The 17,196-nt window shown below is 37.1% G+C and overlaps 1 pseudogene; it reads left to right on the forward strand.

Moving 5' to 3' along the window:
• LOC124508886 (piggyBac transposable element-derived protein 2-like) overlaps positions 1–14,695 on the forward strand; it is a 40,208-nt pseudogene extending 25,513 nt beyond the window's left edge.
• Positions 14,696–17,196: the final 2,501 nt, after the last annotated feature.

Consider the following 17,196-nt stretch of genomic DNA (forward strand, 5'->3'; position numbering starts at 1 on the left):
AGTTCCAAATGACCTCCTGGTGATCTCAGGTGACTTGTTCTGATAACCTGCCAACTACACCATGAAATCTTGATGTAAAATTAGCAAAAATTTTCAGTTTTTCCCCCCTTAAAAGAAAAAAAAAAACAATACTATTTGACCCCAAGTCATGACAGCTGCCCAGCATACAAAATCTTAAAAAAAAAAAAAAAAAAAAAAAAAAAGACAGTGACCCTGAGAGAAAATTTTTAATACAGAGGTTTACATGTTTTGTTTTGTTTTGTTTACATCAGAGTTAGAATTTACCATGATATAAGACATTCCAGAAGTTACAAAGTTTATCTTTTGCTTTCAGTATGACAGGGTTGCAAGCTTCAGAGGAATGGGAACATAAGGAGATTTTTACTCTTATTTTTAGTTAGAAATGTTTATTTTATGTTATTTGTTAATGAAGCATATACATCATGTGTGCTCAGGGCAGAGATAGAGCCTGTGGGGGCACCTGGGTGGCTCACTTGTTAGAGTGTTGAACTCATGATTTTGGTTCATGTCATGGTCTCACAGTTTCTTGGGTTTGAGCTCCACATCTGGCTCTGTATTGATGGCATGAAACCTGTTTAGGATTTTGTCTCTCCCTCTCTTTCTGCTCTTCCCCCACTCATGTTCTCTGTGTCTCTCAAAATAAATAAATAAATAAAGTTAAAAAAAAAAGAAATATAGCATGTACTTTGATGTTTGGTTAAGTCATTCTGACCTTGGTGAAATTTGAAAGTATAGCTTCCTTGAGAGCCAGGAATAGAGCCCACAGTATTAAAAGTTGAACTTTTCATACTCTATTTCACTTAGAATAATACTCCCTAGTTTCACCCATGTCTTTGCAAATGGCAGATTTCTTTTTTTTTTTTTTTTGATGGCTGATTGTGTGTGTGTGTGTGCGTGTATGTGTGTTTCTCACATATTTTTAATCAACTCATCTATAGATGGACACTTTGGCTATTTTAATAATTTGGTTATTGTATATAATGCTTCAATTAACACTTGAATGCATCTACCTCTTTGAACTACTATTTTTGCTTTTTGGGTAGATACCTGGTGATGCAATTTTTGGGTCATAGGATAGTTATATATATATATTTTCACTTTTTGAGGAATCTGTTTTCCAAAGTGGTTGCACCCATTTGCATTGTTATCAACATTACAAGAGGGTTATTCTTTCTCCACCTCCTTGCTAATACCTGTTATTTCCTGTGTTAAGTTTAGCCATTATGACAGCTGTAAGGTGATATCCCATTGTAGTTTTGGCTTGCATTACCCTGATGATGAGTGATATTGAGCATCTTTCACATGTATGTTGGTCATCTATATGTCTTCTTGGGGAAAATATCAGTTCATATCTTCTGCCAATATTTAACTGGATTATTCATTTTGGGGATGTTGGGTTGCACAAGTTCTTTATATATTTTCAATACTAACCATTTATAATATATGTCATTTTCAAATATCTTCTCCCATTCCATAGATTGCCCTATAGTTTTTTGTTTTTTGTTTTGTTTGTTTTTACTTCTTTCCTTCTCTGTGCAGAAGATTTTTTTCAGATATAGTACCAATAGTTTATTTGTTATTTTGTTTCCCATGACTTAAGAGACATGTCTTAGAAAGAAGCTGTTGTTGCGAATGTCAAATAAGTTACTACCTGCACGCTCTTCTAGGATTTTTATGGTTTCAAATATCACAATAAAGACTTTAATCCATTGGGAATTTATTTTTATGAATGTTGTAAGACAGTGGTCATATTCATTCTTTTACATGTAGCTGTCCAGTTTTCCCAACACCATTTGTTGAAGAGACATTCATTTTCCTATTGGATATTATTTCCCACTTAACTGAAGAATAATTGGCCATATATTTGGGGTCAATTTATAGGTTTTATATTATGTTCTGTTGACTTATGTTTCTATTTTTCTGCCAGTACGATACTGATCACATCACTAGAGATTTGCAATATAGCTTAAAGTCCAGAATTGTGAGGCCTCCAGCTATACTTTGCCTTTTTTAAGAGTGCTTTGGCCATGTTGGGTCTTACAAATTTTGGGATTGTTCAATCTCTGTTAAAAATGTTGTTATATATCTATGTTTTAGTTTTAAATAGTTTTGATTTATTTTTGAGAGAGAGAGAGAAAGAGAGAGACAGAGTTTGAGCAAGGGAGGGGCAGAGAGAGACAGAGACACAGAATCTGAAGCAGGCTTCATGCTCTGAGCTGTCAATATAGAGCTGGACACGGGGCTCAAACCCACAAATCATGAGATTATGACCTGAGCCGAAATCATACACTTAACCCAGGTGCCCCATTTTTATTGATATTTTTATAGGGATTGAATGAAATGTGTAGATTGCTTTGGGTAGTGTAGAAATTTTAACAATATTCATTTTCCTGCTCCATGAACATGGAATGCATTTCAATTTCTCTGTGTTTTCCTCAATTGTTTTCCAGCAGTGTTTTATAGTTTTAAGAATACAGGTCTTTCACCTGTTTGGTTAAGTATACTTAGGTATTGTATGGTTTTGGTTTAATTATAAATGGGATCAATTCCTTAATTTCTTTTTCTGCTGCTTCATTATTAGTGTATAGAAATGAATTTTGTAAATTTTTTAATGTTTATTTATTTTTGAGAGAGTGAGAGACAGAGACAGAGGCAGAGACAGAGAAAGCATGAGTGGGAGAGGGGAAGAGAAAGAGGGAGACACGGAATCCAAAGCAGGCTCCACTCTCTGAGCTGTCAGCACAGAGCCTGATGCAGGGCTTGAATCCATGAACCATTAGATCATGATCTGAGCTGAAGTCAGACATCCAACCAACTGAGTCACCCAGGCACCCTGAAATGAAACAAATTTCTAATATTGATTTTGGATCCCATGCCTTGGCTGAATTTGTGTATCAGTTCTAGCAATTTTTTTGTTGAATCTTTTGTTTTTTCTATCTAGGGTATCATGTCCTTTGTGAATAGTGAATTTTGACTTCCTCCTTACCAATTTGTATGCCTTTTGTTTCTTTTTGTTGTCTGACTGCTGAGGCTAAGAATTCCAGTATTATGTTAAATAGCAGTGGAAGAGTGGTCATCCCTGCCTTGATCCTGACTGTAGAGGAAAATCTCTATTTTTTCCCCATTAAGGATGATATTAGCAGTGGGTCTTTCATATATGGCCTTTACGATGTTAGGGAATGTTCCATCATACATACTTTGTTGAGGGTTTTTATCACGAATGGATGATATATTTTGTCAAATAGTTTTTCTGCTTCTATCAAGAGCATCAAATGGTTCTTATCATTTCTTTTATTAATGTGATGCATCACATTGATTGATTTGCAAATATTGAAGCATCTCTAACACACAGGAATAAAAACCATTTGGTCATTGTGGATAATTCTTTTAATGTACCATTGAATTCAATTTGCTAGTATCTTGTTGAGAATTTTTGCATCGGTGTTCATCAGGGATACTGGCCTATAATACTTCTTTTAAGTTGAGTCTTTGTTTGGTTTTGGAATCAACATAATGTTGGCCTCATAGAAGGAGTTTGGAAGTTTCCTTCCACCTCTATGTTTTGGAACAATGAGAAGAATAGGTATTAAGTCTGTAAATATCTGGTACAGTCCCCTAAGAAGCCACCTGGCCATGGAATTTTGTTTGTTTGGAGATTTTTGAATACTGATTCCATTGTTTTGCTGCTTATGGGTTAATTAAATATTTCCTTTTCTTGCCTTTTAACTTTCAGTAGTTTGCATATTTCTAGGAAATTTTTTCCATTCTTTACAGATTGCCCAGTTTTTTGGAATGTAACTTTTCATAATAGTCTCAGACTTGTTTGTATTTCTGTGGTGTTGGTGTGATCTCCCCTCTTTTCATTTGTGATTTTATTTATTTGGGTCCTTTTTTTTTCTTTTTGATAAGTCTGGCTAGGATGTTATCAATTTTATAAATCATTCAAAGAACCAGTTCTTAGTTTTCTTGATTTGTTCTACTGGGCCTTATGTGTGTGTGGTTTTTTTTTTCTATATGTTTATTTCTGTTCTAATCTTTATTATTCTCCTTCTTCTGCAGGCTTTAGGCTTCATTTGCTGTTCCTTTTCTAATTCTTTAGGTATAAGATGTGTCTGTCTGTTTTTAAAGAAAAGCTTGATCCAACTATAACAATAAATAAAAGTAACAAATATAAACAATAAATAAATAAATAAATAAATAAATAAATAAATAAAATCTGATAAATGGATAATTTTTTTTCTGTATCCAAAAGTAGAAAACAAAAACAAAAACAAAGAAATATACATCCTTTTTCCCTGAGAACTGAGGCTTTGCATCTCTCTATGATAAGTAGACTTGGTGCAGCAAAGGTTTTGTGCTGGGTAAAGACCTGCTGTGCTGATTCTCAGACTGACTTCCTTACTGAAGATGTACCTTCATGGTGCAAGGGGATATATCTTGGGTTAATTTGCTCAGGTGTACCCTTGGTGGCAAGGTTTTGCTCACTGAAGTCCACCAGTATTGATGGGTGAGGGGAAAAATGGTACTTCCCCACAATCTTATCTTGAGCTCACACCTGCCAACCTTCCTAAAATCATCAGAGAAGAGCAAATGATCACTCCCTCGGTGTTCTTGGTTTTTGTCAGAACCTTATCTTCACCCTGTTGTCTCTGAGGTGTCTGCCTGCCAGGCAGAACAGCGCTAAATTGTTTTATCACAGATGCGGGTGGGTTTTAAATCTTCAAACTTCAGAGACTCCTGCAACATGGACCTGTAATGATTCTCTGGGGGAGAATATTGCTGTGGTATGGAAAAGTGCTGGCTTGTCATAGAAAATGGTCACGTGACCACACAATGGCTCAGAATTTATGATAAAGCACATCAGAAAGTCAGCACCAAGCCTCACTTCTCTCAGTCAGCGACTTTACTCCTATGCTGGTGAATGGGGCAGCTCAGTGGGGCCCAAAGATTCTTTTGTCTCTGGAAAGGCCATGCCACCATTCCCAAATGCACTCCACAAAAGAGAAATTTTGTCCCCATGTGGCCCAGGGGATCCTCAGACCACAGTGCCCACTCCTAGATCTCTGCCCTTCTTCCCCACCAGAGCACCACTAAGCCTGACAGATGTGACCCTAGGAGTGGTCTGGAACTCTAAAACTTCATTCAGACTTTGTGCTCTGTTGTTTATAAAGATTTGTGATATTAAGCCACTCTTCTTTTCCTAGTCAATGGTTTTGGTAAAGAGTTTCCTTATGTAATCTCCTGAGTGTGTGTGTGTGTGTGTGTGTGTGTGTGTGTGTGTTTGTTCACTCTTTTTCCACTCTTTCTCACTTTCTTTCTCTCTCAGTCTTCCACTCTTCTCTCCATGATAAGGACTTCTTCCCTTCCACACTGCCTACAGCTCTTTTCTCTCCCAAGTCAACTTTCAGCAGATCCTACCTTCCACTGTCATAGACTCTAAGTCTAAAGTTCTCTTTTGGCCAGCAAAAAAAAAGTGTACACAGGATTAAAGCAAGAGATGGCTAAAGTCTGGGATAAGACAAGAGCCCGACTAAGTGTCCTTGCTCCATATTTATTCAGATCAGAAAGCTTACAAGTGTGATAAGCATGTACAAAGAAACTAGGAACATTAACTTGGGGACATGAGGGAAAACGGTTTTTTTAAAGGATATACAGTGTTTGGGGTTTTGGTCTATATAAAGCAAAATCTGGGTGCTGGGCAGATGGGTAGATGGTTGATAACAGCAGACAGGATGCACCGTGCCTATTTATCTTTGCTAGCTAGGGGATGAGACAAATAGGGGGAATAATCTCATGGTTAATAAGGCACCTTTTCTTTTGTTAACCATCTCCATTCTGGGCTGCTTTGCCTACAACACAGCAGTCAATAGTCAAATTCACCAATTTACTTAACCTGGCCCTATTCTCCTGTGAAAGCAGCTTTTCTGCTATAGTACTAAACTGGGGTGCTTCCACCCTGAATATCTAATCTTGTTTATTTCATATTCCTATGTATTGGGCACCTTTGTGCCTTTTCTATTTCAGGTCTTTGTCTCTCCCTCTCTATTCTGGTGGCTCTACACCCCCTCTCTATTTTGGGGTGCCTTTACACTTCCCTATTTCTGTCACTTTTGTGCCTCCCTATTTTAGGGGTGCCTTTGAACCCCCCTATTCTTGGCATGCCAATCTGGTTTACCAAAACTCAGGTGTGAGCATTTTCTGGCTTTGTATTTATTTTCTTTAAAAAAAATAATGTTTATTTTTGAGACAATGCGAGAGAGTGCAAGCAGTGGAGGGGCAGACAGAGGGAGACACAGAATCTGAAGCGGGCTCCAGGCTCTGAGCTGTTGGCCCAGAGCTGGATGTGGGGCTCAAACTCACAAACCATGAGATCATGACCTGAGCCAAAGTCGGATGCTTAACCGACTGAGCCACTCAGGCACCCCTATATTTCTTTATGACTTGTTAACCCGTTGGTGAAAGCCTGTGGGATTCCTAAGCTTATCCTCTACATTCCAACAGGTGGTCATTTTTCTGCTTGTAGATATGCAGCTTTGTTCTTTCAGTCCTCAGATTTCTTGTGTGTTCAGAATGATTTGATATTTATCTAGCTGTATTCAAGGGGCAAGACAATCCTAGGGTCACCCTGTTCCTCTACCTTTTTAACTGCTCCTCCATTCATCTTTGACGGGCATTTGAGTTGCTCCCACCTTTTGGCTATGATGAATAGTGCTGTTAGGAACTTGGGGTGTCTCTTGGGGACACTGCTTTTAATTATTATTATTATTATTATATGCCCAGAATTATTGCTTCATATATAAGTTCTATTTTATTTCATTTTTTCAAGATCCACCATACTGTTTACCTATTGTTGCACCATTTTATATTCCTATGAACAAGGCACAAGAGTTCTAAATTCTCCATATCTTTTCCAGCATTTCTATTTTTTTTAATTGTCTTTTTAATAGTGATCATCTCAGTGGCTGTGAGGTGATATCTCTTTATAGTAGTGATCTGCATTTTTCTAATGATTAATAATGTTAAGCATCATTTAATATACTTATTGGTCATTTTGTATCTTCTCTAGATAAATGTATCTACACAGATTCTTTGTCCACTTTTTAAATCTGATTGTTGTTGGCAGTTGATTTGCAGAGGTTTTAGTATATTGTAATTTTTTAAAAATGTTTATTAATTTTTGAAAGAGACAGACACAGATGGTGAGCAGGTTAGGGGTACAGAGAGATGGAGCCACAGAATCCGAAGCAGCCTTCAGGTTCTGAGCTGTCAGCACAAAGCCCAACTTGGGGTTCAAACCCACAAACTAGGAGATCATGACCTGAGCCGAGGTTGGATGCTCAACCAACTGAGCCACCTGGGTGCCCCAAGTTTTTGTATATTCTAGATATTAACTTGTTATCAAATATATGTTTTGCAAATATTTTCCCCATTCCATTAGTTGTCTCTTCACTCTCTTAATTGTATCCTTAGATGCACTTCTAAGTTTTATGTGTCCTCATTTGTCTACATTTGCTTTTGCTGCTAGTGCTTTGGTGTCATAATCAAGAAATCATTGCCAGATCCAATGTGAATCTTTTCTCTGTTTTCTTCGAAAATTTTTATAATTTTAACTCATATTTAGGTCTTTGAGACATTTTAAGATAATCTTTGTATATGATGTAAGGTAAGATTCCACCTTTATTGTTTTGCATGTAAAAATCCAGTTTCTTCAACACCATTGGTTAAAGAGACTGTCTTTTGTGTACTGAGTAGTCTTTGTATTTTTTTGAAGAATACCTGACGTAAACATGAGGATTTATTTCTGGCTTTGTTATACTTTATTGGTGTATATATCTGTCTTTATACCAGTGCCAAGCTGTTTTGATTTCTTTAGCTTTGCAATATGTAATGAAATGAGGCAGTGTGGATCCTCCAACTTGGTTCTTCCTTTCCAAAATTATTTTGGCTCTTTGGGGTCCCTTGATTCCAAATAATGATAGGATGGATTTTTCTATTTATGCAACCAAAAAAAGTGCTATTGGGATTTTGATAGAGATTGCACTGAACATATAGATTGCTTTGGGTAGTAATCACATTTTAGCTGTATTAAGTCTACCAACCTATGAACATAAGATGTCTTTGTATTTCTTCGTGATTAGAACAAAATTGCTTTGGTTTATGTTTGTCATTTTCAGTGTACTATTCTTTCATCTGTTTGGTTAGGATTCTTCCTAAATATTTTATTCTTTTAAATGCTGTGGTAAATGGAGTTGTGCTCTAAATTTTCACTTAAAATTGTTCATTATTAATGTAGAGAAATGCAGCTGACTTCTGGTGTGCTGATTTTGATTTCTGGAACTTTGCTGAATTTGTTTATTACTCCCAAGTTTTGTTTGGTCTTTAGGATTTCTTCATATGAGATCATATTATGTGCAAACACTATTTCTTCCTTTCTAATTTGGGTGATTTTTACTCATTTTTCTTGCCTAATTACTCCACCTAGGATTTCTAGTACTGTGTTTAATAGAAAGGCCAGAATAATCAATTTCATCTTGATCCTGTTTTTAAAAGAAAAGCTTTCACCCTTTCACTATTTCATATGATATTAGCTGTGATTTTTTTTCATATGTGATGTTTATTAAGTTGAACTTGTTTCCCTTTATTCCCAGTTTGTTAACAATTTTTATCACAAAAGTGTTGAATCTTGTTAACTGTTTTTGTTTCTGCATTATATGATATGAACATATAGGTTTTGTCTTTCATTCTGTCCACATGGTATATTACATTTGTTGATTTTTTTCTCATGTTGAACTATTCTTTCATTCCAGAAGTGAATCCCACTTTGTTGTGGTGTATAATCCTTCTAATGTAGTATAGAATTTACTTTGCTAATAACTCTTTCTGGAGTATCAGTATTCATCAAAGATATTGGTCTTTAGTTTTCTTCTTGTATCTTTGTCTGATTCTAGTATCAGTGTAATTCTGGCTCAGTTATTGTATTTTCAGCTCTGAATTCTTTTTGTTGTTTTTTTAAAATGATTTCTACCTTTTTTCTGCATTCTCATTTTGTTCATGCACTTTCTGGTGTTGTATAGTTTTTTTTTTCTATATATTCTCTCATTGAATACCTTTAACAAATTATTTTGAATTCTTCACCAAGAAATTAGTAATCTCCCTTTCTTTAGGATCTATTTCTGTAGTTTTATTTTGTTTCTTTCATTGAGCCATGTTTTCTGGTTTCTTTGTATGCTTGTAATCTGTTGTTGAGACTTGGCCACTTGAAAAAACAGCCTCCTCTCTCAGTCTCTATGAACTGTTTTGTTTTGTTTTGTTTTGTTTTGTTTTGTTTTGTTTTGTTTTCAGGGGAATACTTTATATGTCAGCCCATCTAGAAATTTGGGACCTCACCAACATTTTCTGGTGATATATTCTCTGGACTTGAGTGTGTACTTTAATTGTCTCAATTATCATAAGCTGCTTGTTCCTAATTTTTTCTCAGGAGTTTGTAAATGTTTTTTCTCTCCTTGTTTTCTGTTTGGAGAACTTTTGAATTTCTGTAGCTCTGGTATACTGTGACACTTGCTTACATTTTCTCGATTGGATCTCGATAGGATCATTTGTCATCTAAAAATTTATGCCCTTGAAGGAGTCTTGGCACTAGGCAGGGAGACACTAGAAAAGACAAAAAAAAAAAAAAAGGGTCATATGATAAGAAAGAGAAGCCTAAATAAAGGACCTTTGATAATTTTTTTCCAGTCCTTTCTTGTCATTTGAAGAGAAATTTGAGTTCTTCCACTGGTTCACAAGAATAAGATGTCATATTAGCTGGCATAATAGTTTCCTGTGAGGAAGGTACAGGTTTAATTCTTGATACAGGAGTCCATGATCTTTCTATCTAATTTTATCTAATCTTACTACAGTGCGATCACATAATATGACCAGTAGGGGCCCTTCCAGTTTGAAGTTAAATCACCTGCTGCATTAGACTTCCAATCCTTTAAATAAACCATGTTCCCTGGGTTTATATTGGATGTGTTTCTAGGAACTGTCAGTTCAGGTTTAGGGAGGATATGCTTTGCATATTCATTTAGAGATGTATGAATTGACACAGCTTCAAGTGAATAATTTAATAAAATAATATAGTCTTTTTCTATCAATAGGTCTACAGTGAGAAAATGGGTTTCATATACAATTGTTGGGGGAATCACCTAATGAGGGAGCATAAGGCAAACTGACAGGCTGAAAACACCCCCTATCCCCAGGTGGGATATGTTTACTCTTCCTCAGGCACTTTTGTCTGTCAAAGAACAAAGGAAAGGGGAAAATAAATGGCTAACTGATAGTGATCGAAGTCATGCAAGACAAGAGTCTCCATCAGTTTACAAATATCTCAGTAAATTACAAGAAAACAGCAATCTTATCAATAGCCTAATATTCAGAAACCTATAGAATTAATTTGTAATGCACCAATTTCGAATCCGAGAGACCACCAAGGAGCGGATACTGATGCAAATGCATGAGGGTTTATTTGCAAGCTCGAGCTTGGGCCCAAGTATACCTGACACAGCAGAGCTGGGACTTGGACCCCTAGGTTAAGAGGCATAGCAGTTTTATAGGGGCCAGTGGCCATTGAGATTGTAACACACACAGAAAGTTGCATAGTCATGTCAGTCCACATGCAGGTGGCCAATTGAATTACAATTTACCCTATAGTAACTGTTTGAACTAGCCTATCACTCTGGTCAGAATTGGTGTGCAAGTTTGGCGGGCAAAAGCAGGGTTTGCATTCTTTGGTGGTTAGGGGTTCTGCATTCCTATATGAGCTGGTTTCCAGTAAGGGTGTGCTCAGTGGCTTGACTAGGGTGGGGGAGTGTCTTAAGCAATAAGTAGGTGAGTACATGAGATGGTGGGTGTAACACAAAATGGAGTTAGTCTTGCTCTGCTTGTCCAGGGGTAGGGGATTTTTGTTAAATTCCTTGGATCCCACAAATTTCCTGGAGCCCCAATATCAGCCTCCCCTCCATAATGATGTGGGAAAAAAAGGCAGAAGGAAATAGATAGAATTAAATTTCCTTATAACCTGCAGGCCATTGGCAAATACCTGAGGCAGGCAGAGTAAAAAGTGTCCCCAGGAACTCCCTAATGTCTTAATGTTAATGCTTTGCTAGAGGGAAAAACAACCTTAGCTTGACAATAGCTAGGCCTGCAGTAATCTGTGAGTCTTCTTTAGAATGTGAAAATCTCTTGGAAACTTCCCTTTGACTTTACTTCCCCCAACTTCCATATATATAACCAGTCTCTTCACAGATTTCAGGAAAGCTCTCCTTGCCCATGAGTCCTGTCCCCACACTTTAATAAAATCATCTTTTTGCACCAAAGACATCATCAAGAATTCTTTCTTGGCCATCAGCTCTGAATTCCAGGAACCCCACCATCATCCCCAAACCTCGTCAGTATCATTTATAATTTCTCCTCTTTCATTATAATTTTGTTGATTTGGGTTCTCTTTCTTTTTTTTTTAAGTGTAGATAGGGAACAATCTGTTATAAGATGGCCAACAGGACTGATAGCAAAAATTCTAGAGTCCAAAGAAAGACTCCTTTCCAAGTTCTTTCCTACCCCTCTTGTTGCACGTGCCAAATTATTGCTAATGCAGAATGCAGAAGAAACAGACTAAAAATTGTTCCTTCTGCTTATGCTCAGGGCTCAGACCTCTGGAGATTGATCTCCTTAGAGCCCGATCATGTAAAATAAATCTCCTGCTTTCCAAGATCTCTGAGTGCCACTTGGTTCTTCCTCTGGGTGATCCAGACCAGTTCCCATAACAGTGTAGCTAGAAGTTTGTCTATTTTGTTCATCTTTTCAAAAAGCTAATTCTTAGTTTTCTTAATCTCTTCTATTGTTTTCCTTTTCTCCATTTTATTTATTTTTTGCTCCAATCTTTTATTTCTTTTCTTATGCTAACTTTGGGCCTAGGTTATTTTTTTTATTGTTCCTTGAGGTATGAAGTTATCTTTTTGTTTTTAATTTGGGATCTTCTTATTTTCATTATGTATGTGTTTATAGCAATAAACTTCTCTCTGAGAACTGCTTTTGCCATATCCCAACTGTTTTAGTATGTTGTTTTTCCTATATTATTTGTCTCAAGATACTTTTTAGCAAGACTAACTAATTTATTCTTGGATTCATTGGTTGTTAAGGACAATGTGGCTTTATAGTGAGTACTTTATATACCTAAGGTTTCTTTCCAATACCGTGTTCAAAAGGCAACCACATGTGGCTATTTCAATTAAAATTACATAAAATTAAAAATTCAAGTTCTCAATCACACTAGTCATATATCAAAACTTTAACAACCATATATGCCTCATGGCTAACATATTAGAAAGGGTTGATACAAAACATTTCCATCATTACAATAATTTTTGTTAGTAATGCTGATCTAGAATAGTAGTTGTCAGCCAAGAATAATTCTGTACCCCATTGATGTTTGCCATATCTAAAACTTTTGTAGTTTTCACAAGTAAGATATTTGGTATCCTACTGGTATCTAGTATATAGAGGCCTGGGAGGTACTAAACATCCCATAGTACACATGACAGCCCCCCATAACAAAGACTCATCCAGGCGCACATGCCAGAAGTTATGATGGTGGAAACTGTGACTTAGAATGTGTTTTGTTGTGAGGTGTAAGGTGGGTATTTTGTTCTTTCTTCCCCTCTAATTAGCCAATCAACTAGATACTATCTCCTGTGTGTATGCAAATTATTACCCTCTGGTTACTGGTGAAGCTTAAGCTAGAGATTTTTTTTTTTTCTCTTAAATGGTGGACAAAGTCCTATTGCATTGTTAATTAAGATACTTTTTTTTAATTGACTTATCTCTTATTACAGATTCTTTGTCTCTGCACATAAAGACGACCCCATGTTCCCAGTTCATCTTGGTTTCAACTTCAAGTTAAGTGCTGTTTGATGAAAGGCTTTATGCAAGTAATTACTCCTCTCTTTTTGAAAGGCCAAGCCTATCACATTTTAAGCCCTTAATCCTGCTGGCCTCACTAAGCAAAGGAAGGAGAGGAGACAAGTGACACTCAGGAAAAGGTGAGGCAGACAAAGCAGTGCATGTGGTACTGAAGTGACTTTTAGCTCCAGGATCTACATGTGATCAACAAATGTGATTTACTCTCCTCATCTCTTAATGCACAAGATGGTTGCTAATGGGGTTTCTCAGTTTCTGGAAGCATTCCCACTCTAAGAGTATGAACTGCCACGTGTAGAAGGCATTTGGAGGCAGGGGGCAAGCAGCAGCTGAGGTAGTGAGACTTGTGGAAACCCAGGATGTTAAGCCTGGGTCTACTGTTACAAACCAGGAGAGACTGGGGGAGGTGTGAAGATGGTTACTGTCCCCTAATAACCTCAATCTGAGGTCCATGGGAAGGACTTCAGGTTTCTTATCCTTGAAAGTTGGGCTCTCTTCCTGGCCCACACAGAGCATGAGAAATAACTCACTTCCCCAGAGGTCAGACCTATGTAGCCTATCCAAGGAGGAGGATATTTTGAGAAACATCTCCCAATTCACATGCCCATCTTGTGCCTGATGCAATTAGAAGGGACAGATTTGAACTGGTCTTCTCACGCATACATGCATTTTGCAGTTAACAATAAGCTGGACGATAGTGATAGGTTTGCCAAAGTCAGGGCTCTCATTGTCTGGATTAATTGCAATTTCCAGAAGCATGCACCCCTGGAAGAGTTCTACAGCTTTGGTGAGTCCATGTGTGAATACTTTGGGCACCAGGGATCCAAGCAGCTGCCTATTGAGAAACCCATGGAGCTGGGCTACAAGATCTGGTATGGAATAACCAGCAGGGGCTATCTTGTGTGGTTTGTGCCCTCACAGGGCACGCTGTTCACCAAGTCAGACAGGGGCTTGGGCTGAGGAGGCAGTATGGTGGTAAATTTTGTGGATGTTCTTCAGGAGCATAGCTGTCTGCCACAACACATATTTTTTGACAAGGTTTTTATAAGTGTCAAACTCATGTCCATTTTGAGGATAAAGGAGGTGAAGGCCGCAGAAACTTCATGAATACAGGACTGAGCAAAGTCCCCTCAAAGATCGCAAAGGATTTTAAAAATGAAGAGGGAGTTCATTTGAGTATAAAGTTGATGAGAGTGAGGAGATCATTGTTTGCTGCTAGCATGATAGCAGTGTGGTCAACATCTGCTCCAATGCTGTGGGCATAGAAACAGTGGGGATGACCAATTATCATTCAGGAATAATCAAAGCACAGAACCAGGTCCGCCAATCATCCCTGGTAAAGCTGTACCAGGAAAAGGTGGGTAGTGTCAGCAGGTGGACCAGAATATTGCCAAGTACAAAGTGAAGATCCGAGGCACAAAGTGGTACTCAAGCCTCATTGGCACTGACCTCCGCAAAGCATGGCAGTTACACAAGATCTGCAGCCATGATTCCCAAGCAGACCTCCTGGCCTTCCAGAGATATGTGGCCTGTGTGTATCTAGACAGCAATGTGACAAGGGAAATGAAACAGGAAGCTGGAAACTGAGAGCCACTTTGGCATGATTGGACACTGGGTCATCAACCAGGACAAGATCTAGTGTGCTCTTTGCCACTACAGTGAGAAATGCCATAAGGGTGTCCATTCCAAGTGCTTCAGAAAGTACCACATACAGTGATGTACAATCGGGAGAAGGAGCCCTTTGGGTGTTTCATTTATAATGAGATGTTGACACCTAATTTCATAAAGCAGACAGAGCACTTGTGTTTTATTTGTGTTGGAAAAAGGAGACCTGAATCCCTAATAACTTGGTTTTGTATTTTCTCCCCACTTCATTACTATTACCTTTTACTGTCTTTTATGTTGCCTATATGCAACATAAATTAATATTTATATTAGCAATAATAAATATCTGTAAATGTATAGATTATACTGTCATTTATTTCAAATTATAGGGCCTTTTCTTTTTCTTTTCAAACTTTTATTTTAAGTTCACTTAGTTAACATACAGTACAATATTGGTTTCAGGACTAGACTTCATCACTTACATATAACATGCAGTGCTCATGGTAACAAAGGACCTGTTAACACCCATCACCCATCTAGCTGGTACCCCACCCACTTCCATCCATCAACCCTGTTTGTTCTCTAAGAATCTCTTATGGTTTGTTTCCTTCTCTCTTTTTATACCCCTTCTCCAATACGTTCATCTGGTTTGTTTCTTAAATCCCACATATGAGTGAAATCATATGGTATTTGACTTTCTCTGATTGACTTATTTTGCATAATACATTCTAGTTCTTTCCAGGTTCTGGCAAATGGCAAGGTTTCATTCTTTTTGATGGTTTTGATGGCTGGGTAATCTTCCATTTTATATATGTGTATATAATACACATATATATTTTATATTTTACATATGTGATATAAACACATATATTCAATTATATATACATATATATAAACGCATATATTCAATTCCATTCATCAGTCAATGGACATTTGGGGCCCTTTATATTCAAATGAAACTTTTGCTTTGGATTATTGCTGACTCCTTGTAAGGACAAGCAAATATAGCTGAAAACTTTAGAGAAACTTTCATGAATAGTAAATGGTTTAATAATTGTTTGTTTATAATAAAATTCATTCTAATAATAGAAGCCTGCAAATAACTATTTCCATCAAGTCTAATATAATTATGTATTTTTACAAATAAAGACTTGAAACTAAGAAATACTCCTACTATAGATTATTTTTGATAATAGGGACAATTCTATAAAATAATTGAAATTTTAAGTGAAGAAAAATATTTAAAATAGACTAATTTAATTGGCTTTTTGTTTAGGTCTATTATCTAACCCCTTCATTTAAAAGATTAGAAATCCAGGGGCGCCTGGGTGGCGCAGTCGGTTAAGCGTCCGACTTCAGCCAGGTCACGATCTCGCGGTCTGTGAGTTCGAGCCCCGCGTCGGGCTCTGGGCTGATGGCTCAGAGCCTGGAGCCTGTTTCCGATTCTGTGTCTCCCTCTCTCTCTGCCCCTCCCCCATTCATGCTCTGTCTCTCTCTGTCCCAAAAATAAATAAACGTTGAAAAAAAAAATAAAAAAAAATAAAAGATTAGAAATCCAGAACTCTGTGAGAATTTTACCAAGACCTGACATCTAGGAATAATTTATAAGACAGAGGAGTCAAAAGGAAATATTTAGTAAGTAACATGTGAAAAGAAAATGTGTTCCATAGCATGCTTGTGAGGACTTCCTCCACTTTGAGAAGTTAGAGGTTGTTTTGGAGATGGTGGTGGATGAAGCTAGTTCAGGGAAAGAGGCGCAGGTTGCATAAAGGTGAATTGTCACTGTTTTTCCAGTTATAAAAACAACCTGGATGGAAGATGAGTGGAAGTGAAGACACAAAGAAGTTTTTACAGTATAGTCTTAGAAAATGAAGTCTGCATTGACTATTTTATTTCCTGGTTTTGTGTCTGAGCTTCGACACATTTCACCTGAAAACTTGTGTAAAGGGGAAAAAGTCTGTGTTTATTGGTAGGAAAACCAGAGTCTGTGTATTTGTAAGTTCTTGAAAATCTTTTCCATTTTGTTAATATAAGCTTTCCACTTCTGGCTCTGTTAGCAATATTAAAATGTGTGAAACATTTTGAATGTGTGGGAAAGTCCATTTTGTTTATTGTTATTAAGTAGATGCTTGGTTTGGTGAACACAGAAATCAAAGATGGAAAGACTGGATAACCCCAAGAACATGATAACATAGATTTAATCTTAGTGAGAATAGTCCATACATGACAAAGGAATGTCAGGTACTTTTAAATTCCAACGTGAAAGTGGACTCAATTGACAGAGACTGAAGAAAACTGGATGGACCAGTCTACACTGGGGCTCATACTTGGTGGATGACTGAGTGTGCAGAAGAGTCAGTTTTGACAGCAACTTGGTGGCTCTCTCACTGTAACTCAAACAGCTTTGATTTGCAACTTCTTGCTGGTGTCCTATGGAATAATTCTGAGAAACTCTGGTGTCAAACATTCTGAAGAAATTCATTCACTGTTACATTAAATTAGAAATATATCTGGGCAGCTCTTCTTGTACAATGCTACGAGGTACTGATGGAGTAAGAAAGATTCATTCAATTGACTGGATATGTTGTTTACATAATAGCAAATATCCCCATA

Source organism: Lynx rufus, unplaced genomic scaffold, assembly GCF_022079265.1.
Source record: "Lynx rufus isolate CCGP_SWC_20201006 ecotype Redwood Valley unplaced genomic scaffold, mLynRuf1.p SCAF_1, whole genome shotgun sequence".
Taxonomy (NCBI): Eukaryota; Metazoa; Chordata; class Mammalia; order Carnivora; family Felidae; genus Lynx; species Lynx rufus.